Raw genomic sequence first — 12,663 nt, 5'->3', positions numbered from 1 at the left:
TTGTGAGGCTTGAACTTGCCAAGCCTGGCTGCTCCTGGTCTCAAGAAAGATGACCTCAGACCCAGCAGTTTTCTGACCACTAGAAAAAGCCTGGCCAACCTTTGGCCTTGCATGGCTCCCACCCTGGACCCCATGTCACGAGTCTGGCAGGTGCTGGGGAGTATGAGCTTTCCTGCTCAGACTGATATTTGCCTCCGAACAGCCTTGCTCTTATACCCCCACCCTGCTGCCTCCTTCCCTGTCTGCCCGAGGATAGTGTTTGGTGCAGGACTCGCCATGTGCATGCGAGATCAGCTGCTCACACCTACTCACAGTCCCCATCCAAGTGCCATGGTGACAACATCAGCAGCAATATTTCATCCTTGTAAGCCAGTGGGTTGAATCATGGCTATTTGGAGCCCACGAGAGGGGCCGTGGGGGTCTGTGTGCCCCCAGCGAGGGGAAGGAAGGGCTGGGGCTGGAGCTGGGGTGGGGGTAGGGAGGGATGAGAGTGGAGGAGCTGTAGAGAGAGGTGGGTTTGGGGAGGGTATAGGGCTGGGAGGGATATGGGAGATCATACAGGGAAGGGTGGGGCTGGGAGAGGTATAGGGAGACATGGGGCTGGGAGGGGTGTAAGGAGGGATGGAGCTGGGAGGGATGTGGGGAGAGATGGGTTGGGGAGAGATGAGGGGAGATGAGGCTGGGAAGGATGTGGTTTGGATGGGACTGGGAAGGATGGGATTGGGAGGAGTGTGGGGAGGGATGGAACTGGGAGGGATGGGACTGGGAGGGATGTGGTTTGGATGGGACTTGGAAGGATGAGACTGGGCAGGGAGTGGGAGTAGGGGGAATGGAGGGAGTACAGCTTTGTGAAAGACACGGCATGGCGATGCTGTAGGGAGTGTACAGAGAGGCAGGGATCTAGGAGGGCTTTGGGGAGCAGGGGTCGATGGGCAACAGCTCTGGGGGACCATGTGGCAGGGCAGTGGCTCTGGGAGGGTTGCCAGAGGGACAAGTGGCCCAGGCAGAGCCCCCCGGCGCTCCCTGCCCAGCCCCTGCAGCGAGGCTTTGCAGATGGGGACATCCCATGGCTTTGCCGGGGGCGGGGGACCCGATGGCTCTGTGCTGACGTGTTCCCCAGCCACTGGCAGCGCTGGCAGTGGGGTCAGCAGAGGCTCGGCTTGTCTGGCGCGTGCCGTGTCCTCGCAGCCTGCTGGGATGTTGCAAGAGCCGGGAAAGCAAAGTCACCGCCGCTCTGCGAGCTGCCCCCGTGAGCCGGCCAGGCTGGGGGGACTCTCCTCCCCAGGACTGGGTCTGGGTGAAGCCAAGTGCAGCGTACGGCCACGGCACCTGCCCTTGCAATGGCTGCAGCAGCCTGGGGCTGATTTTCAGGGAGGAGGGAGGTCGGGTGCTGACTGCTTGACCTACAGCCATGTGTCAGCCATACCCAGCGCTCTCCTGGGAGGTATCCAGATGGCCCAGCGGGATTGCTACCCAGACAGCCCAGGCAAAGGCAGGTCAGGTGAAAGCTTCAGGATGAGGAGCTTCATTAGGGCAGTGGCTGCCACCAGCTGGCAGCCACATCCCACCGCCTGCCGAGGGATGAGGGACTGCCATCCTCTGCAGGTCAGCCCGGGGCAAGACCTCAGTGTGGGGACAGTGCTGCCGGGCCAGAGGGCTGGCCAGATCTGGGGCCAGGCCAAGGGCTGACACATAACAGGGCACTTCTTCAAGCATGAAGGCAGCAGACCCTCTGTTGTACGCAACAACGCCGATCACTTCATTTATCCTCCCTTTATGCTGCACGTGAAGTCCCCCTTTGAGCTGGCTGTGTCCATCCACATGGAGCCTTTTTTTGATAAATGTAGCTATTTTTCTTGACTAATGTGAGTGCCACCTTTGGTGCCTGGGCAGTATTTGCTGAATCGCTCCTTTAACAGACTTTGCCAGCGATGCCTAAAAGTACTGTTTTGCAGCTCAGCTTGCCTGCCAAAAGCACAGCCACCCTGAAACGCTGATTGTCTTGGTTATTGCCAGGCTGCTCGTGGGGTGCAGGGGTGACCTCTTAGGCACCCTGGATCTGCTTGTGCCCATTTTCCTGGGGGTCCTTAACGATGGACATGGAGGGCCAAGGAGATGCGGGAAACTGCTGTGACACCAGCCACAGCCCCGATGCCGGCTCGGGAGCGTCTCTGTGCTGGACCCATCATCCTCCCAGGATGCAGAAGGGGACACCCGGGCACCACCTGCCCTGTCCCTCATGGGACACCGTGGGTTGGGGGTTGTCAGGACCCTTGTGTGTTTTCCAGCTGACCCCATCTAGAAGGGAGGACTGGGGTTATCCTTCCTATATTTTGACTACGGGGACTGCAGAGCCCACAGGATGGTGGGACGGGGACAGTAGCCCTCCTGCCTTGTGCCAGCATGTCTGGGCAGATGCATTTTTTCCCAAGCATCCTCCTGTCACTAACTCACTTGTGTTTCTGGTTGATGATCCACCAGCTGACCCTGGCTGGTGGAGCAGCTCTGCCTGCAAACTCTCTTCTCACAGCACCATGCTGACTGCATGGTCATAAGACCCTGGAAAAATCACGAAATGAACCAAAATCGAGTATGTAGTGCTCCTTTTATGGAGCATTTCCTTTCCGGGCCACTCCAGTGTGTGTGGTGTTGCAGGGCTAGAAGCTGACCTCTACTTGTTCCCATTAAAAGTGGGAGCTTTTGTTCCCATGGGTAAAAGTGATAGCACGGTCTTGCAGCCTGTCTCAGCGATGGTGGGGGATAGTGAATTGTGTGGCAGCATAGACACAAGGAGTAGTGATAATTTGGTAACTACAGTAGTGTCCGAGAATGCTCAGGTGCAAATCAGGGCCTGTCCCCCCAAGAAAGTGGCAGGACAATTAACCCAACTGAAGTGCATCTACACTAATGCATGCAGCATGGGGAATAAGCAGGACGAGCTGGAGGCCATCGTGCAGCAGGGAAACTATGATGTGGTTGCCATCACGGAAATGTGGTTGGAAGACACACACAAGTGGAGTGCTGTAATTGATGGCTACCAGCTTTTCAGAAGAGATAGGCAAGGGAAGAGAGGTGGTGGGGTGGCCCTCTATGTTAGGGGCGGCCCTCTATGTTAGGGGCGGTTTTGAATGTCTAGAACTCAACAGTGTGAATGACAGTGTTGAGTGTGTATGGATAAAAATCAAGGGGAAGGCCAACAAGGCAGATATGGTGATGGGAGTTTGTTATAGACCCCCTAATCAGGATGTAGAAACCGATAAAGTATTCTATAAGCGTCTGGCAGAGGTCTTGCGATCATCTGCCCTTGTTCTCGTGGGGGATTTCAACTTCCCAGATGTCCGCTGGGAATACTACACAGCAGAGAGGGAACAGTCCCGGAGGTTCGTGGAGTGTGTGGAAGACAACTTCCTAACACAGCTGGTGAAGGAACCTACTAGGGGAAGTGCCCTACTGGACCTACTGTTTGTTAACAGAGAAGGTCTTGTTGGGGATGTAAAGGTTGGAGGTCGTCTTGGGCAGAGTGACCATGAAATGATAGAGTTTTCAATTCTTGGTGAAGCGAGGCGGGGAGCCAGCAAAACTGCCACCTTGGATTTCCGAAGGGCAGACCTTAACCTGTTTAGGAGCATGGTTGAGAGTGTCCCTTGGGAGGCAGTTTTGAAGAGCAAAGGTGCCCAGGAAGGCTGGTCATACTTCAAGCAGGTGCTCTTAGAAGCACAGGAGAAGGCCATCCCCATGTCCCGAAAGACGAGCCGACGGGGAAGAAGGCCAGCCTGGCTAAATAGAGAGCTTTGGCTGGACCTCAGGAAAAAAAGGAAAGCTTACATTCTCTGGAAAAGGGGCTTAGCAACTTATGAGGATTATCAAGATATAACAAAGCTATGCAGGGGGAAGATTAGAAGGGCCAAAGCTCAATCAGAACTCAGCTTGGCCACTGCAGTTAAAGACAACAAGAAGAGATTTTTCCAGTATATCAACAGAAAAAGGAAGACTAGGGAAAATATAGGTCCACTGATGAATGAGACGGGTGCCCTAGTGGTGGAAGACACAGAGAAGGCAGAGTTACTGAATGCCTTCTTTTCTTCGGTCTTCACTGATAAAGCCGTCCCTCACGCATCCCATACCCTGGAGGCAAGGGGGAAGGTCTGGAGAGAGGAAGATTTTCCCTTAGTTGAGGAGGACCGGGTCAGAGACCACTTGGCCAAGCTGGACATTCATAAATCCATGGGCCCTGACGGGATGCACCCGCGAGTGCTGAGAGAGCTGGCAGATGTTATCGCTAGACCGCTCTCCATTGTCTTTGCAAGGTCACGGGGAACAGGAGAGGTGCCTGAGGACTGGAGGAAGGCTGACATCACTCCAATCTTCCAAAAAGGCAAGAAGGAGGACCCAGGGAACTACAGGCCGGTTAGTCTCACCTCTGTCCCTGGGAAGGTAATGGAGCGACTCATTCTGGATGTCGTCTCCAAACACGTAGAGGAACAGGAAGTTATTGGAAGTGGTCAGCATGGATTTACCAAGGGCAAATCATGCCTGACCAATCTGATAGCTTTCTATGATGTTATAACGGGTTGGCTGGATGAGGGGAGAGCCGTAGATGTCATCTACCTTGACCTTAGCAAGGCTTTTGACACTGTCTCCCATAACATCCTCATTAGGAAGCTGAGGAAGTATGGGCTAGACGAGGTGACAGTGAGGTGGATCGAGAGCTGGCTGAGTGACAGAACCCAGAGGGTTGTGATCAGCGGCACAGAGTCCAGTTGGAGGCCTGTAACCAGTGGTGTCCCTCAGGGGTCAATACTTGGTCCAATTTTGTTCAATATATTCATTAATGACCTAGATGAGGGGACAGAGTGTATCCTCAGCAAGTTTGCTGATGATACCAAGCTGGGAGGGGTGGCCGACACTCCAGAGGGCCGTGCTGCCATCCAGCGTGACCTGGACAGGCTGGAGAGCTGGGCAGAGAAGAACCAAATGAGGTTCAACAAAAGCAAGTGTAGGGTCCTGCACCTGGGAAGGAAGAATGCCAAGCACCAGTATATGTTAGGGGCGGACCTGCTGGGAAGCAGCTCTGAGGAGAAGGACCTGGGGGTCCTGGTAGACAGCAAATTATCCATGAGCCAGCAGTGTGCCCTTGTCGCCAAGAAGGCCAATGGCATCCTGGGCTGCATAGGGAAGACTGTGGCCAGTAGGTCGAGGGAGGTCATTCTCCCCCTCTACTCTGCACTGGTGAGGCCACAACTGGAGTACTGTGTCCAGTTTTGGGCTCCCCAGTTCAAGAGGGACAGGGAACTACTGGAGCGAGTCCAGCGAAGGGCAACCAAGATGATTATGGGACTGGAGCACCTCCCTTATGAGGAAAGGCTGAAAGAGCTGGGACTCTTTAGCCTGGAGAAGAGAAGGTTGAGGGGGGACCTGATTAATGTTTACAAGTACCTAAAGGGTGGGTTTAAGGAGGACGGAGCCAGGCTCTTTTCAGTGGTTCCCAGTGACAGGACAAGGGGCAATGGGCACAAGCTAGAACATAGGAAATTCCGATCAAATATGAGAAAAAACTTCTTTACGGTGAGGGTGACAGAGCACTGGAACAGGCTGCCCAGGGAGGATGTGGAGTCCCCTTCTCTGGAGATTTTCAAGACCCGCCTGGATGCAGCCCTGAGGGATGTGCTTTAGGCAATCCTGCTCTAGCAGGGGAGTTGGACTAGATGATCTCTAGAGGTCCCTTCCAACTCTGAAGATTCCGTGATTCCGTGATTAAAGGCAGCAACCCCTCTGCAATCTCGGCCCTCCGGGAGACAGGGCTTGGAGGAAAAAGCCAAACTGCAACACAACCTGGCAGCCAAAACCACAGGGAACCTCCCGTTTTGGTAAAAGCCCCCCAGTCCCTAACCCCGGCAGCCTTTTCTCCTGACGTTGCAGGGATTCTGTGCATTGTCCCCCAGAATAAGGCTCGAGGGAGCTGCCTGCTAAAAAGGCAGCCAGAGGGGATGGTGTAAAAGAGTCCGGCAATACCCGCTGCTGCAGGGGACGCGGGTGGTAAAACATCCCTGGAGTGGCATGGCTCATGGCACAGCAGGGACGGGTCACAGTGACCGCGGAGGGTCTACAGCAGGTTTGTGTGCTTCCCCCGAGGGGCTGGTGTGGGCACCGGGGAAGGGGGGACAAGCCATTTTGCCCCCACATCCAGGGGTTTTGTGCAGCCCTGGTCTTGCTCATCATCTGAGGCGCTTGCCTTGGGCTGCCCCCGGACTCACTGAGCTGACGCTGTGTTGGTGGAGGGGGGAAAGAAGCTGAAGGAGCCCCTGGAGAGTGCAGTTGCCCTCCCAGGTATGGGAAAACCCCATGCACCGTGGGGCTGTGTGGCTCGGCCTGGACTGGACGAGACAGATCCCCAAGTTTTGCTGTCAGAATAAGGCTCCAAGGGCTCACACCAGGCTCGGGGTCATTCCTGGGAGGGTTTGTTGGAGGCAGAGGCAGGTGGGTGCTGTGATGCCCAGGTACTGTGCAGGTGCCTTCGCAAAACCGCAGCATCTGGTGGGAAAACAGGCATTGGAGAGGGGTTTGGGGATGTACCCCGTTGTTCCTTGGTGTTTGATAAGCATTCGTCATGTCAAATGACTGGATGTAAATTTCTGATCATCAGGAGGATAAGCAGATCCCATCCATCCTGGTGGGGAAGAGGCAGCATCCCAGCTGGTGGGGACCACCAGCTCCAGACCTTGGCACCCCTGGAGAGGCAGGCCCAGGGCTTTTTTTTACGGTGCACCCGGGTCTTTTTTTTTTTTTTTTTTTTTTAGGGTGGCCACAGCGGATCCGAGAGCACCAGCTGCTGGGCACGGCAAAAAGCGCTGAGGAGAAAGCTGTCGGAAGAGCTTCTGCTAGGTGTTTTGGGCTGTCTTGGCTAAATCAGCAGCTTGATGGTGGGTCTGCATCCTGCCAGGTGCCTGACAGGCAGGATGGAGACATGCAGAAGGAAAAGACACTTATTTTCCCACTCTGAATTCAAGTAAAGCAAGTATGGGAAAAGATGGACCCCCTTAAAGGGCTTGGGTGCCTCCAAACTCATCCATCTTTTCCATCTATGTGAGTTTATTTTGACAGCACGGGAATGGATACAACTAAGACAGGGGCCAGGACCCTTGGACCGTCCACCCCTTGGATTTACTTTTTCCCCTCTTCCCTTCACCTGGTTCCCACCAGTGCCAACTATTCACCATGTTTGAGCCGGGGCTGGGAAGTGGTGGGAGGAGAACGGGCTGAGCAGAAACTTGGAGAAAGCCTCAGATTTGCAGGTTGAGCCATCGCTAAGGAAAAACCTGGGGGAGTTTGGGAGGACTGGCCGTGTCGTGGGAGGGATGGGGCAGGTCTCCCCAGGTGAGGGACACTTCAGCCAGCCCATCCTTTCCAGCAGCCACCAGCCATGTGGATGGGTTGTGGCTGCATGGCAAAGCTCCGCGCGTGCATCTTGCCGTCAGGAATAAAGCCATGATTTTTCTCATCGGGATCCTCGCCCTCGTTGAGAGAAGGGATGGAGGACATGTCTCTGCTCATTGGAAATGTCCCTGCTTCATCTCTTATGATTTGGAGAAGTGCAGCATGGATTTGTTATGGAAATATCGAGACCTATAGTGAATATTTGCCTGGCACCAGGCTCACATATAGTTCGATCTTCTGGCTTTAAATGTGCTTTGAAAATAAGCACTTTCACGTAACTATATCTAATATTATTTTCCCTCCTCCCCACCTGGTCGGTGACAGTGGGAAGTTGGGGTGATGCTGTGGAAGACAAGGGCTGTCTGCAGCATCCACTTGTCCTTGCAAAAGGCTGCAGAGCTCTGCCCAAAAGCCATCGCAGTTTTAGTGAAGGGACCCCCGGCCACCCCCGCCTGTAGGGAGGGCCGTGTCCTCTTCTGGGTCAGAATGTCCGTTGTTCCCTGGAAGCCACCAACCCCAGAGCAGAGAAGGTCTCAGCTGTGGTCCCTGGAGAGAAGCTGAGCCTGATGCTGCCTTCTTGCTTGGATAAAAGGATCCTGGAGACCTTGACCCTGCACTGGGTTTGAGGGGGCTGAAACACTGGCCGTGAGCTGCATTGCTTAAAGCCGGAGAAAAACATACAGGCAGCGTATAGGGACTTGCTTTGCTCCTGAAACTGGTTTCTTCTCCCTCAAGCACCAGCAGACTCAATCCTGTCATTCATAGTTCATAGCTCATGGTTTCCGACTGCGGGGAGCATTCAAAGTATGGGAAACAGGAATTTCCACCCCGCCTTGGTGCTGGCAGAGAGCAAACTGAAGCTGGGGAGATGCTCGGCTGCCCCAAATCTGCTCTCGCTGGCCCAGATCACTCATTCAGCAATGGAGATCTCGGTGGGTGCAACCCTGGCACCTCCAGCAGCTTCAAGGGGGGGCCAGGGAGGGGAATGGGGATGCCCACCCCAGGGGTGACTGTGCAACCTCAGCCCCGGCACGATCTGTCTGGAGAGGTTTCAGCCTCAATTTCTGGACCATCCCAAGAAAACTGGGATAAGGAGTGGAGTGGCTTGGTCCCTGATCTTAAGCGGGGGGTGTGGAAGGTGTTGACATGCTGCGGGTCTCCTTCCAGCGAGGGACAGGGCTTCACGGCTTGAGACATCCCCCCCGGGGCATGTCTCCCACCATGGGTGCTCTCTTTTGGCAGCTGCCCCAGTGCACGGGACGGCTCGGCGGGGCTGCACCTCCCCTGCTCCTTCCAGAAACCAGCCCCATGTTGTAACTGCTGCAACCGCTGCACCCACGAGCGACTGATACTGCTGCCCACGCCTGCAGCCCTGCCGCGACAGCCAGCCGCACGAAACCACCCCTCCTGCCCATAGAGGACCTCCAGGGCCCATCTCACTGGGGTTTGGGTATCAGAGGTGCATCTCCTCTTCTGCCTGCCCCACGGATCCTGCAGGGCCCTGGGCATCTTCTTGGGGCGGGAGGACCGCAGGGCTGGGAATGCTTGTGCGGAGCATCTCTCTGCCCCAAGGCAAGACTCCCCGCTATGTCAGGGTTCTCCGGAAGGCTTTCCATGATGGAGACTCCAGGCCCTGCAGGGGCCATTGGGGCCCCTTGATGGTTCAAATCCAGGTCCCGTGGCTGCACTGCCACAGCCAGAGCTGGGGAAGGCGTGCAGGCGGGGCGCCTTGGGGTCACTGTGCCTGCTCTGGGAATCTCATCCTCACATCCCTGTGGAGCCGCTCAGCAAGCCTGAGTGTGGGCTGGCAGCCCCGTGGCCACTGGCCGGGCTGAGGGGTGGCAGGGGTGGCTGGAAAGAGTCGAGACTGTGGGAGAAGTGACCCACCCCGTGGCAGTTTCTTCAAGGCTTTGCAGGGGAGACACCTCTCAGGTTCTCGCCTGGGGGTCGAGCGAGGGATGGGCAGCACCCTGGGACACATGTAAGGCCACAGGGAACCTTCTCCATGTGTGTTTCCAGCCGGCACCTGGCCAAACAGTGACTCATGAGCCACCTGCGGCTGCTGAGATGGCCAAGCTCGGGGCTTCTGCCTGCCCTGAGCCCACAGGGCTACTGCCGCTGCCTGGACTGCAGTTCCCAAAGATGCTGGAAACCCCCTCCAGGGCAGGTTCAAGGCAGCAGTGGCCCTCGAGCCTGCTGGAGTGTGTTTGCTGGGCTGTGTGCTGCCACACCGGTACTTGGGTGAGCGTCTGATGGTGTAGGGCGGGGAGCGCAGGGCTGGAGCGCGGAGTGTTTGGGGGATGAGGAGGGGAGGGGGCGTAGGGATGAAGATGTGGCCAGGGCGAGGAACAGGGAGCTGTGGCGGCTGGAGGCAAGAATTGTTTGGCAGGAGCCCAGCCCTGGTGCAGGGTGCTGCCGGTCACCCTGCTCTGCAGCAACAGAGGGAATTTGGGCTCCCGACATCCCCTTTAGCGACTGTTTCATTGGGGTTTGAGCTCAGGGATGAGCCCGACTACAGGTGCCCATCACATGAGGGAAAGCAGGCAGGACCGTGCTGCCTGTCCCTGCCCTCCGACGCCTGACACTGGCTCCTCGCCCCCTCCCTGGCCAACCAGGCAAATATCAGGCCTTTAAAACGGGGAACGAGTTCCTCCGCATTCAATCCCCGGGAGCTGGCCCTGTCCCTGCTCCAGCTTCTGCGCAACACGCCCGCATGACACGCGCAGCCAACACCTCTGTGTTAGATAGGTGTCCCAGTCCTCTCCCCAGCTGGTGCTCGGTGCTGGGGCACGGCCAGCCCCGCTTCTGGGGACAGCAGTGGAGTGCATGGAGGGGCTCCTGCCCTGGTGCCCTGCAGCAGGTAAGGGGGCTTTGGGGGCACAGAGGAGGTGGTGCACAGGGTCAGGGTCTCCTTCTGCAGCACTCTGGGGGACCAGGTCCCTGATCCCTCTTAAAGCAGAGCAGGAGCCTGCATCTTTCTTCTCTTTGATTGGGAGGGGATGGTTTGTTGTGTTCTTGTGACCGTCCTGGCGCAGGGGATGGCTCCCAAGGAAGAGGAGGTCAGCCAAGGAGGGGATGGCAAAACCTCCAGAGACAGCTGTGAGGATGCCCATGGGCACAGTCATGCGTGAGAAAAGGGGTGCAGGTTGGGTCGGGTCTGACAATGCTGCAAGGTCTGGAAAAACCTGCAGGTTTTATGAAGCTCAGGTTTTAAGAGAAAGGAGCTGAGCTGAGCATCCCTCCTCCCCTCTCCCCTCTCTCCTCTCCCCTTTCCCCTCTCCTCTCTTCCTCCGCCCTTCACCCATCTCCCGCTCCCTTCTCCCTTTTCCCCTCTCCTCTCTCCCTTCTTCCCGCTCCCCTCTCCCTTCCTTGAGCCGCCGCATGAATGCTCCCTGCCCTGGGAGACGCACGGCAGAGCTTCAGACCCAGCCCAGACGCGGGTCTGGGGATCCCAGCGGCCCCGCGCTCCCCCTGGCGCCCCAGGCTGGGGCAGGGGCCAGGCGGGATGGCTGGGCTCTGCCCTCCCTGCTCTGACTAAGAGGAGACGCCGGGCTCCGGGGCTTGCTGACCACACCATGCTCCGGCGTGAGGAGCACAGCCTGGAGATGGCTGTGGCCTGGCCACCAGCCTGGGACATCCTCCAGCAGCCTGGAAGGAGCCTGGCGTGGGTGCTCGCTGCCTGCCCCGGGTCCAGCACGCCCCCTCTCCATCCCCGGGGGGTCCTGTGCTCCCACCTGTCCCACTGCCCTGGCCTCCCCCTGCTCCCGCTGGCCCCTCTGTGTCCCCTGGGATGGGAGCATCTCCCTTTCCATGGCAGGTTTCTTTGTGGGATGGGAGTTCCCACCTCCCGTGCACCTGGAGCTGGCAGCAGTGCACGGAGGCACTCGTGACACAAGCTGAACCTGCTTTATCTGTACCACGTGCTGAGCACGTCCATCCAGGGGCTCGTGCATGTGATTTTGCAGCCGGGGATTGTTGCCCCCGCTGGCTCTGGAGTTGGGGTCCTCCCGTCATCTCTCTCTTGCCCCAAGGGCCACACTGAGAGGCGTAATGCTCCTGAAAATGCCCTGTCTTGTTGAGAGGATGCCTAGTAGCTGTCAACTGCATCTGTTAGGGGCAAGAGGGCAAAAGCAAGAGAGCAGGGAGGAGGAGGAGAGATGAAGAGATGGATCATGCTTATCATTTCAACCTTATTAACCCATCGTGCCTCTTCCTCGCAGCTGGGGAGCGCCTGTGGCCGACAGAGCAGGGATGTCTGAGGCCTCGTCCAGCAAGGAGGGACCCCCAGCCGAGTGCCCCGTGTGCTACGAGAAGTTCCACCCGCTGGAGGCCATGCACCGCCAGCTCAGCTGCAGGCACACCTTCTGCCACGACTGCCTGGTGAAGTGCTTGCTCTCCGCCAAGCTTGACGGCCAGGTCCAGAGCAGCATCATCTGCCCATCTGCCGCTACGTGACTTTCCTCAGCAAGAAGGCAGCTCTATGGCCGCCCAAGGCAGGCACCAACCTCCGGGCCCTGGAGATGCCTCTGTCACCTTCCTCCTTGTCCCATCTGACCAAATTGGAGGCCAGCAACACCTTGGTGGTGCCCAGCCATTTTGTGATGCCGGTGCAGAGCTCCGGCCGGTGCTGCAGCACGGGGAACAGCCCCATGGACTCGCAGGGGCTCCCAGGAGAGCTGGCACGGGAAGCCCACATCTTTGTCATCAGTGACCATGGGATGCCACTGGTGGATGTGGACTGCAGCTCCCTGGGGAGGAGAAGCAGAACGGAAACACGAAGCTCGGTGTCATCCAGCTCGGCCCTGGGGGTGAAATGCTGCCAGTCGCCCATCGCCCTCGCCGTCCTGCTCGTCTTGACGGTGGCCATGCTGGCGGCTGTGCTCCCTCGGCTGCTGCTGGTGAAGAGGGACTCGTAGCAGGGATGGGATCAGCTCAGATGCTGGAGGTGTCACTGATGCTGGGACAGAGCTAGGGCTGGGACCTCTCTCAAAAGATCCCATGAGAAAGTCCAGAAGCAGCTCCAGGTGAAGCTCTCTCTCATCTGGCCAGGGACTGAATGGACTTTCAGACCTTTCCGCAGATCTCCGGGTGCTCACAGTGTCGTCGCTGGCATTTTCTGCCTCTTTTGGTTAAAATGTGGCTGGTCAAACCCTGCTAGTGGGTTCCTCTGGTGTCTTAGCAGAGAGCATGGTTTCTCCTACCGCACCCTGTTGAGGAGAAATAACTGGA

At 57.2% G+C, this 12,663-nt stretch overlaps 1 pseudogene; it reads left to right on the top strand.

Moving 5' to 3' along the window:
* The first annotated feature begins 11,685 nt into the window (after positions 1-11,685).
* LOC141751093 (RING finger protein 222-like) lies at positions 11,686-12,350 on the top strand (annotated as a pseudogene).
* Positions 12,351-12,663: the final 313 nt, after the last annotated feature.

Source organism: Larus michahellis, chromosome 14, assembly GCF_964199755.1.
Source record: "Larus michahellis chromosome 14, bLarMic1.1, whole genome shotgun sequence".
Lineage (NCBI taxonomy): Eukaryota > Metazoa > Chordata > Aves > Charadriiformes > Laridae > Larus > Larus michahellis.
The sequence above is the reverse complement of the archived record's forward strand: the minus strand, read 5'-3'. Positions and strand labels throughout refer to the sequence as shown.